Raw genomic sequence first — 9,991 nt, 5'->3', positions numbered from 1 at the left:
GTAGCTGCTAAGTTTGAGATTTCTTGACTAGCTTCATTATCAGTAATAGATGTTAATTTTTCATTTTGTACTTTTTCAGGTGACCTTTTTTTCTTAGGAGGAGATAAATAAGGATTCCTTGTATTATGTGATGACATTTTATTGAGCACAGAATTTGAGTCATATTGAGTTCCTTGACTAGCGTGAAAAACCCCTTCTTGATTTTGATTGCGTATTATATTAGACAAAGGGGTTTTATTTATTGCGTAATCTCCATGACTTTGATGATTACTTTTATCAACTAAAGTTTCATTTAATTGGTCTTCAACAATGTCTTCGACAAATATTGAAGGAATAGCAAATGCCAGTAATGATTTTCTGGAACTTGAAATGCTGAAATCAGCTTGATTAAAGTGATCACTACCAACTCTTGCACCCTGATTATTAATGTTTTCAAGGTATTCGCTTTGAACTTCATAGTTCTCACCAAATATTGCACAAAGCCAGTTATTTCTATTATCTTTTTTCTTGGGAATCCTATGAAAACTTCTGGTATCAGAAGTTTTCTTGTGCCAATCGTTATTCTTACATCTTGGAACCAAACAGTAGACCATTTTTTAACAAATTTAACTGAAAAATAATAATAGTTTTAGGAAAAGACCTAACAAATAGCCCAAGATAAGGCCTACGTATATAGCATTTAGTTCAAAATAGAACACCCTAAATAAAGTACACCGCACAGTGTGCACTTTAAACTAGTTATTTAATGAACGAAACACTATTCTAAAAAAGTATTTTTCATTTAAAATCATTTTCTTACCTGTTAAATAATAATGAAATACTTATTACAACTTTACGAGGCACACAGCCTCCAAGCCTCGTAGCAGACGCCTCTACCGCACCGTTAGAAAATTATTGCGTAATCGTCCCTAGTCCATAACACGCCACCAAGCGGTCAACCCTAGCGTCCTTAAAATGCCAGTTTTAAAAAAGATTTTCCGACCATGCACGGGCTTTGTTTAATCTAGGCGGCTATGGTTCACTAATTGCCTTGATAGATATGCTTCCTCCATAATAAAACCCAGTCATACCTTTTCTCCGCCTTAATTTACGCCTTCGAAAGCCGACGAGTGTGAGACCACAAGGTATGGGTGTGTAAATCCATCGGGTGAATACCTCTACATTGACTAAAAGACACACCACACACTCGTCGCCTGAAAGCAAAAACGACGTAACTTGGCGGAGGTCATTTTGAAAAAAAATATTTAAAGGTTTAGATGCATCTGTCAAATCAAATAATAACATTTGGTCCTTGGAAGTTGGTATTTAATTAATATAGTGTCCTAAGAACATGTAGACCAATTTTAAAAATCTTTGGAGCATTAGTATAGTTTTAATCGAATTACTTTTAAACGCAAATCCACGTAACTAAAGTTAGCTGGGTTTTGTTACATTAAACTATCACAGATTAGTAATAAAGTGGTAACTCGTAGATTAATAGTTAAAAAGGCAGGACTGTGGTAGTTAAAAATAAATTTTGGCTTAAAAAATTCAAAACTGATCAAATACCAGAATGATTTATTTATTTTCATTAAAAGAACATTTTTATTAAGAGATTAAAATACAATCAAAATAAATATTAGATAGTTAAATTTTTATCAATGTGACTTAAATAAATATGCTACAGTGACTTATTCTTACCAGAGTTCTCGATCTTCCAATGTTCTTAAACTGAGATAAAATTGAGCTACGTCGTTGGCATGTAACGACACAGTTCTAAGAGATCTTTTACCTTTCCACGGTCAACTTTGATAGGTTCATTGTACGGAGATGTTAGATTGAGAGATGTAACTGTCTGGAAGGTAATTTTTCCACAGCATCGTTAACTTCATTTCTCATAAAAATTTCAATACTTTTCCGTTGCTTTTTGTAAACAATACATTTATCCATCATTCTTTTACGAAACCGCGTAGAATTTGATTTCAGATCTTCTTGGGCGAGTTCCATTTCAAGTCAGCTAATAGACATTTCCCGCTTCCTCTAATTCATTAATATCTGCTAAATGAAACTTTTGGTCTTGTTCCATCTCCTCTGTACCGATATCAGCTAAACAATAAAAGTTGAACAACTAAATGTCTTAAAGCAGAAAAGAAGAAACCCAAATTAAATATATACCTTGAGCATAAGATGGAATAAGGCCCCACTGGCTTCTCATTCTTCAATTTCATAGTCATCTTCCCAGTCTTGAGAAACTGAACCTAAAGAAATTATTCATTACTTTAAAAAACGCATTGTTTAATTTATAACATTAATTATATTACTTATTTCATCTTTCCGATTATTTTTTTGACAATAAAAAGAGTGATTCATTTTCAAAACGAATTCACTGCACTGTTCTGCTTAGAATTCCGACCTGAAAACAAGCTGTGATGGAAAGTTAGCGGTCGACGCATAAAATTAATTGTTTAGCCATTGAAAGGGCAAGACATATTTAGTTACGAGTTTCTGTAAAAGCTAATTTATATTAAGAAATATTAATGATTAAAGAGTTCGACTTTCACCTCCGACAGCCTATACACACCCGCCATACCGACACACTATACACACTGGTCATAACTTTTCTCCACGCGTATTTTACGGCTTCACAACCCGCGAGGGAAAGCCGCTAATCTGGCGGTGTGAGACCCCGAGGTTTTGGTGTGTAAACATAGACAATAAACAGAAGGACTAGAAGGTAGAATTCTCCATGCCGCGATTTTGCGAGGGGGGGGGGGGGGACAAACTTCTGCAGCCGACTTCCGCTTGAATACTTGCGATGATTGGCTTAAAAATTGTTTAAGTTTCGAAGCCAAACGGTCTGCTCTTTTACATTCGTACCGAGGCTTAATGTTCAGAGTGCAAGGAGAGCGTTAGGGAGTTATGAAATGGCTTTAAACGATTTAACTACATTCGAGAACGGACGAACCCTCGAGAACAGTTTGAATTCTGATAAATTAGGATGTTTTCTTTTAAATATCGACTCAAATCGTTTTTTTGCGAGCGATCGCGATGGTCTAGCCTTATTCAAGGAAACAGAAATTAAAGGTAAATATAGTAAATGTAGCCCTTGTCCAAAATAATGATTGTTGTTGCAAAATTTCTAAAAATGTCTATTTCTTAATCAGAAATCGTAGAAAAAACCGTTCTTTTCACGATGGTCAAAATGAGTGATGGCAGTAACGAGTTTATTATACATCGAGCTATGGTCAATGAGTTTGTGATGGAAATAAAGGCACCACACAATGTAATGCTAAGAAAGAATGTTACGGATCATCTTTTGAAAGTAGTAACCTTTTCGAATCTAGAAAAATATCCATCCCAGGTGGATTACTGCGATGCAGTAAACAAGTTATTGTTCGCTGAAAGAAAAAATGATATAATATCAGCACTCTTTGAAACCTCCGGGAAATTTTTAGATCTACCAATTCCAGTCAGGAAAACTGTAATACAGACTATTCTACAAATCTTTTTTGGTCGTTTGATGGCAATGTTCCAAATCGGAATAAAAAAAGTATTAGAGAAATTGGAAGAATTAAAAAAAAAGAAGGTTGATACTGATATTGATGGAAATGAGGTTCCGGCATTTCCAGTGCGATCAAGAGTCAATAATGATGTACTACGATATGTTGGTGGGTTTGTGGTGAGAAGTTTGATTAGAAAAAAATGCCCCAAATCAACAGTAGATAAACTAACCAAGGAAAGTAAACTAACTATGGATGAGACAGAATCTTGGATACATAAGATATCACGCGGAGGTTTAATAAACATTTCTGATGAATTTTTCGAGTTGGTGCTCAAAATTAAACAACTATCAGATAAGCATTACTGTGTTAATTATGAATTGCTTAGAAATGAAAAATTGAAAGAGAATGCGACAAAAGAAGCCATAGCAGATGCACAAATTTCCAAAGAATGGGCAAATCTTCACAAGGGAGATGATTCGGACAAATGGTTAAACAAAATACTTGACACTTTTCTAAATACTAGAGGAAAATGTCTGACTAGAGATATAACAGAATTATTTCAACACATAACAAAATCAAGTATACGAGCCAAAAAGGCACTTAGAAAAAAGCTCAAAGAAAAGGAGGAACTTGAAAAAGGAGAAACCAAAATCACAAGTTTGGAAAAGACAGTGAAAATGCCTAAAAATAAAAAACAGAGTAAATCAAAACATGATGAAGAACAAACGAGCCCTGCCAAATTACAGGTACAGTCTAAAACCCAGGTTTTAACTCTATCACCAGCTAGGAAAATCCCTAAGTGTGATACGTCAAAGGAGAAGGACAGTATCACAAATAAGTTTCAAAGTGTGCCATTTTTGGAACGACCAAAATCTGACTTCATAATTCAATCAAAAGCTAAACAATTCCAAAAGTTAAACTTGTCAAATATTGAAAATAAATCTAGTCAAATTAGAAGCAATTGTGAAAAAAAAGGCCTGAACATTTGTACAAATTTATACCATTCCAAAGAGTCTGAGAAGAAACATCCAAAGTACAAAAACTTTGAAACCCATGAAATTGAAACGCAACGTGCTATCGAAAATAATGATCTAAGTTTTTTGCAAAATGATCCAGACGCAGATTTATATTTACAATTTGTGTAACATTGATATATAAGACTGTGATATTATCTGACGAATAAAATGCAAAAGTTTTGTTAAAAAGAGAACATTAAAAACCAACTCGACTAGTTTCAGCGTTGCGTCTTACGCTGTCATCATCAGGAATCCTGATGATGGCAGCGTATGATGCAACGCTGAAACTAGTCGAGTTGGTTTTTAAAATTAAAACTTATAGTGCACTCAAAAACGTTTTTATTTTAATTATAGAGAACGTTTAATTGAAATATTGACAGACAATCAACACTGTAGATCTTCAACATTGTCGATATCCATCCCAGTAATATACTTTACAATTTCTTTCGTGGGATCTTGAGTATTACCCCCAACCGCATCCAAAACTACTCCTTTCAAAGTTTTAAATGTATCTTTATTTGCACCATAATGCCACACTGTTGGGTTACTACTTCTTCCCCCAGCTGCACGATGCCTTCCAAAGTATTGTTCCAAAGCATCCTGGTTCAGGTGTTGGGTTAATACATAATCTGCTCCTTTATTTATCATGAATTTGACAATTTCCACAGTTGAAAGAGCTATGAAACAGAAATATCGGATTATTTATTCCATTTGAGAATTTGTTACCAAAAATTACCTGTTATTTTAAGCCCTTCTATTGTTTGCTTGCTCAGCATCATGGAATCCCTTTGTGTTTTAGTAAATTTACCAGGCCTATTTATTACTTGGCTTTCCCAGTCATCTAGATAGTTTATGAAGTCGTACTGCAACCACTAAGAGAAAATTTAAATCAATTACACGTCAAGAATGGTAATTATCAGATTAACTTACTTTTAATCTTTCATCATTTACATTAGTGTAAGGCAGCTTATTTTTATTGCGTTGATGAATCCCTTCCACACGGTTCTTCACGTTGCAAAGGTCGAAAAATTTGTTGAAAACTCTAATAAACTCAACGGTTTCTTTGTACGTATTAATATTTGTTGACATAAGGTTTTCAATAGCACTAGCCACAGTTTCGCTCATAACCTGGGCTGCGAGATTTACTTTCATCTTGGAATAACTGTTCAAAAATACGTGAGAATAAGTCAATTTGTTTAGATGCTTAAATTGTCCTTGGGATCTTAGTTGAAAATAATACAGTCTTATTATAATTTTCCAAGTTATTTCTTCACCATTCTTCCAAAGTAAACGAGATTTAGGATTTGTTCCACTATTTGCAAATCCATTCCGTACGGTTTTTATTAAATGTGGAGCATCTGATAAAAAGTATATAAATCTTTCTTCATCCATAGAAAAGAGATTTAGAGTCTTGTGCGGGATATTTTTTGCTTCATTTGATTCATAAGTTTGAGACACATGGAAAAATTTTCTATTTGTTGAAGCTCCATCTCCTACAATAGCTATTATCCGAAATCCACTAGTTTCTAATCTTCTGACTGCTTCCCAAATAACACTATTTAATTCGGAAGCTGAAGCGCCTTTAGTTGGGAAATGCGCAAATGGTAGTTTTATATTGCTAGTGATTCCTCTGATCATTAACTGCAGTATATGCGTAGCTAAAGGAGGTTTCTGGGAATTAGTAACATTGCGTTCCAAGTCATCCAAAAGATTATGGTTCTCATTTACGTCAATTAAGCCAATTACAAGGCCAGTACCCTTGTTTAGTTGTAGATCCTCCTTTATACTCATTTCATCTAGGGATAAAACAAAATATTTCTGATGATCTGGAAGATTTTCAAGGTCACATACTTTGGCCATCTCAGCAAACATTTCAGTGGTAAATCCAGATTGACTATTAATAGTGTGATTATGGTTGTACAGCGTTCTGGTGGTGGGAAGCGCTAATAGTTTTGATTTCCTAAGAGCTTCGTAAGTAGATTTCGATTTGTTTTTAAGATAAAGGCACCATTTGATAAACATTGGATCCCACCTCTGGCCGTATTTCGATCTCTGCATGGCTTGTAATTGTTGTCTTAAGAACACTGACATCAAGGAACCAGTTGGTTCACCTTTAAGTCTAGCTTTGAGTATCAATATCAAGCTACTAATTTCCCTTTTTAGACTTTCCGTTTCAACAATACACTTCTTATTCTTTTTAACCAGCTTTGTATATGCTGTTGCTTTCTTTCTCTTTTCAGTTGTTTTCAAATTGTGCCTATGGCGGAGTTTCCGTAAACTTGACCGGTACTTTGCGCAATGAGAACATCTTTTCTGTGTAATTTTTATGTAACGTTCACAGTTTGTGCTCAATATGCCATCAAGACTCTCACAGTAGAAACTTTGTGATTTTCTTCTTTGGGTACTTGCAGGTCGGTTTCTATAAATTTTCACCAGGTCTGAGTCGTTATTTCCTGGGCAACAAGTGTAGAAATTAGCCTTTTTTAAAAACTCATAAACGTCAACATTGCTCTTCAATATAGTTGACTCTTCTGATGCAAGCTCAACTTTTACCAGTTTCTTCATTATACTGAGGGTTGCAATAATTTCTTGATTTTTTTGCTCAAAGACACATTGCATGATTTTGTAATTATTTCTGGTTTTAGAAAACACTGCAGTGTTTTCCAATAACTCCATGGACCAGCCAGATGGTGGGCTGAGAGCTTTCAAATCAGCAGCGTCCTTTTCACATGCAATCATTCTTAGATTCTCTGTAGGATTTAATCTTGGCTTTTTTATCTAAAACAGAAACTCATAAATACTTATAAAAACTAGTCTAGTTCTTTTAGAAATAATATACTTACACATTCATTATTCGATTGACTCAAATTTCGTTTCAGAACGCTGACAGTCATTAAGCACGGTTTGTTTGCTGGCTTTTTAAAAAACAAACGTTTAATAAACTCGTGTTTTGAGACACGGGTTTTCTTATGATAACTTACTGGTAGATTCACAGGTAAAGAATTAGGAATTGGATCTGGATTCAATAAGGTTGGCCCAGAGAAACCTTCAAAATGCCTTGAGCAAATGTACGTTGACCGTTTCACATCACTCTTTGCGAAATCTTCACGACCACAAGCATTAACCCAGCGTGTACACTTATCAGTTTGCGTAATTGGTGAGGGGAATTTAATAAAAAATATTCCTGGGGCTCCAGTAACAGATTTAGTTCTAACATTTTGTTTGGATGTGCAAGATCCATAAACACAAGCCTTTGGCGAATAAACCATGGTCGATAGAACAGGCCTAAGAAAAAAAAATATTAAAATCTTTGGATCTAAATAAACAAAAGAAAAAATTTACTTACTATTGCAAATAATACACGTTTCCGAATTTAGATAACTTTATTTTCTGAGACCTCAATAAAATTATGAAAGAACAAATTTCCTTTAGCCTCGGAGAAAACTGTAGCAGCCGCCATAGACAAATATACTGTCTATGCAGCCATGATGCAACCGCCGTTTCGATTTGAAATCTGAACCAATCATCGATAAGCGGAAGTCAACTGCAGAAGTTTCGATTGCGATCCCCCCCGCCAAAGCGCGACTTCGGGCAATGCTCTACCAAAGCTATACCTTCTAGTCCTTCTGTTTATTGTCTATGGTGTAAATCAATCGGGGCGAATTTGTCATACCTCTACATTGACTAAAAGACACACCACACACTCGTCGCCTGAAAGCAAAAACGACGTAACTTGGCTGAGGTCATTTTGAGAAAAATATTAAATGTTTAGATTCATCTGTCAAATCAAATAATAACATTTGGGCCTTGACGTTGGTATTTAATAAATATAGACGTGTCCTAAGAACACGGAGACTAATTCTAAAAACCTTTCGAGCATTTTTATAGTTTTAATTCGAATTACTTTTAAAAGAAAAATCCACGTAACTAAAGTTAAATGGGTTTTGTTACATTAAACTATTATAGATTATTAGTAATAAAGTGGTAACTGCTAGATTAATAGTTAAAAAGGCAGGGCTGTGGTAGTAAAAAAAATTTGCCATAAAAAATTCAAAAATGATCAAATACCAGAATGATTTATTTATTTTCATTGGAATAACATTTTTATAACGAGTTTAAGATACAATCAAAATAAATATTTATGTTGTTACATTTTTATCAACGTGACTTAAATAAATATGCTACAGCGACTTATTCTTTCCGAAGTTCTCGATCTTCCAATGTTCTTAAACTGAGATAAAATTGAGCTACACAGTTCTAAGAGATCTTTTACCTTTCCACGGTCAACTTTGTACCGAGACGTTAGCTTGTGAGTGCAACTGTCTGGAAGGTAATTCCTTTTTTAAGAATGGACACTACATTTGGTTCCACAGCATCGTTAATTTCATTGCTTATGAAAATTTCAATACTTTTGCGTTGGTTTTTGTAAACAATCCATTTAGAATTTGACATTCTTCAAAACGCATTCCCCTAGAGATTTTTCCTGAAAGTTAAAAAAATCCTGGTTTTTGAGGATTTCTCATTCTCTTACGAGACCGTGTAGAATTTTATTCTAGATCTTCTTGGGCGATTTCAATTTCACTACAGCTGATAGACATCGGAACATTTCCCGCTTCCTCTAATTCACTAATATCTGCTAAATGAAACTCTTGGTCTTGTTCCATCTCCTCTATACCGATATCAGCTAAACAATAAAAGTTGAAAAATTAAATGTCTTAAAGCAGAAAAGAAGAAACCTTAATGAAATATATACCTGGAGCCCAAGATGGAATAGGGCCCCACTGGCTTCTCCTTCTTCAATTTCGTAGTCATCTTCCCAGTCTTGAAAACCTGAACCTAAAGAAATTATTCATTACTTTAAAAAACGTATTGTTTAATTTATAACATTAATTATATTACTTATTTCATCTTTCCGATTATTGTTTTGACACTAAAAAGCGTGATTCATTTTCAAAACGATTTCACCGCACTGTTCTGCTTAGAATTCCGACCTGACAGTTGACACCGGCTGAGAAGCTGTGATAAGACAGTTAGCGCACGGACTTAGCGGTCGACGCATAAAATTAATTGTTTATGCATTGAAAGGGCATGACATATTTAGTTACGAGTTTCTGTAAAAGCTAATTTATATTAATTAATATTAATGATTAAAGAGTTCGACTTTCACCTCCGACACACTATACACACCGGTGATAGCTTTTCTCTGCGCGGATTTTATGGCTTCGTAAACCCACGAGGGAATGCCGGCGCTGCCGCTAATCTGGCGGTGTGACCGTGTGAGATCGCGAGGTTTGGGTGTGTAAGTCCAGCGGGCGAATTTGACATACCTCTACATTGACTAAAAGACACACCACACACTCGTCGCCTTAAAGCAAAAACGACGTAACTTGGCGGAGGTCATTTTGAGATAATATTAAATGTTTAGATGCATCAGTTCTGTCAAATAAAATAATAACATTTGGTCCTTGGAAGTTGGTATTTAATTAATAAAGA

General features: G+C 34.8%; 2 long non-coding RNA genes across 5 annotated transcripts; both read right to left on the bottom strand.

Moving 5' to 3' along the window:
• Window positions 1-1,075: 1,075 nt before the first annotated feature.
• On the bottom strand, window positions 1,076-2,647 carry LOC149960262 (uncharacterized). 2 transcript variants are annotated; one of them, XR_016478417.1, is made up of 4 exons: window positions 2,301-2,647; window positions 2,155-2,237; window positions 1,681-2,085; window positions 1,076-1,193 (listed from the first exon to the last, which is right to left on the bottom strand). It is a non-coding gene; the product is annotated as an uncharacterized LOC149960262 (long non-coding RNA). The 2 variants fall into 2 exon arrangements; XR_016478416.1 differs by lacking the exon at window positions 1,076-1,193 and having other exon boundaries at window positions 1,568-2,085.
• Window positions 2,648-8,594: 5,947 nt separating this feature from the next.
• On the bottom strand, window positions 8,595-9,761 carry LOC149960261 (uncharacterized). Of its 3 annotated transcripts, none has more exons than XR_016478415.1 (4): window positions 9,686-9,757; window positions 9,398-9,609; window positions 9,252-9,334; window positions 8,595-9,182 (listed from the first exon to the last, which is right to left on the bottom strand). It is a non-coding gene; the product is annotated as an uncharacterized LOC149960261 (long non-coding RNA). The 3 variants fall into 3 exon arrangements; XR_016478414.1 differs by having other exon boundaries at window positions 9,398-9,618; window positions 9,686-9,738; XR_016478413.1 differs by having other exon boundaries at window positions 8,597-9,182; window positions 9,398-9,761.
• Window positions 9,762-9,991: the final 230 nt, after the last annotated feature.

The sequence above is a fragment of the Leiobunum rupestre genome, chromosome 2, assembly GCF_980474605.1.
Source record: "Leiobunum rupestre chromosome 2, qqLeiRupe1.1.hap1, whole genome shotgun sequence".
Lineage (NCBI taxonomy): Eukaryota > Metazoa > Arthropoda > Arachnida > Opiliones > Sclerosomatidae > Leiobunum > Leiobunum rupestre.
Note: the sequence above shows the minus strand (reverse complement) of the source record. Positions and strands in the feature narration are given on the sequence as shown.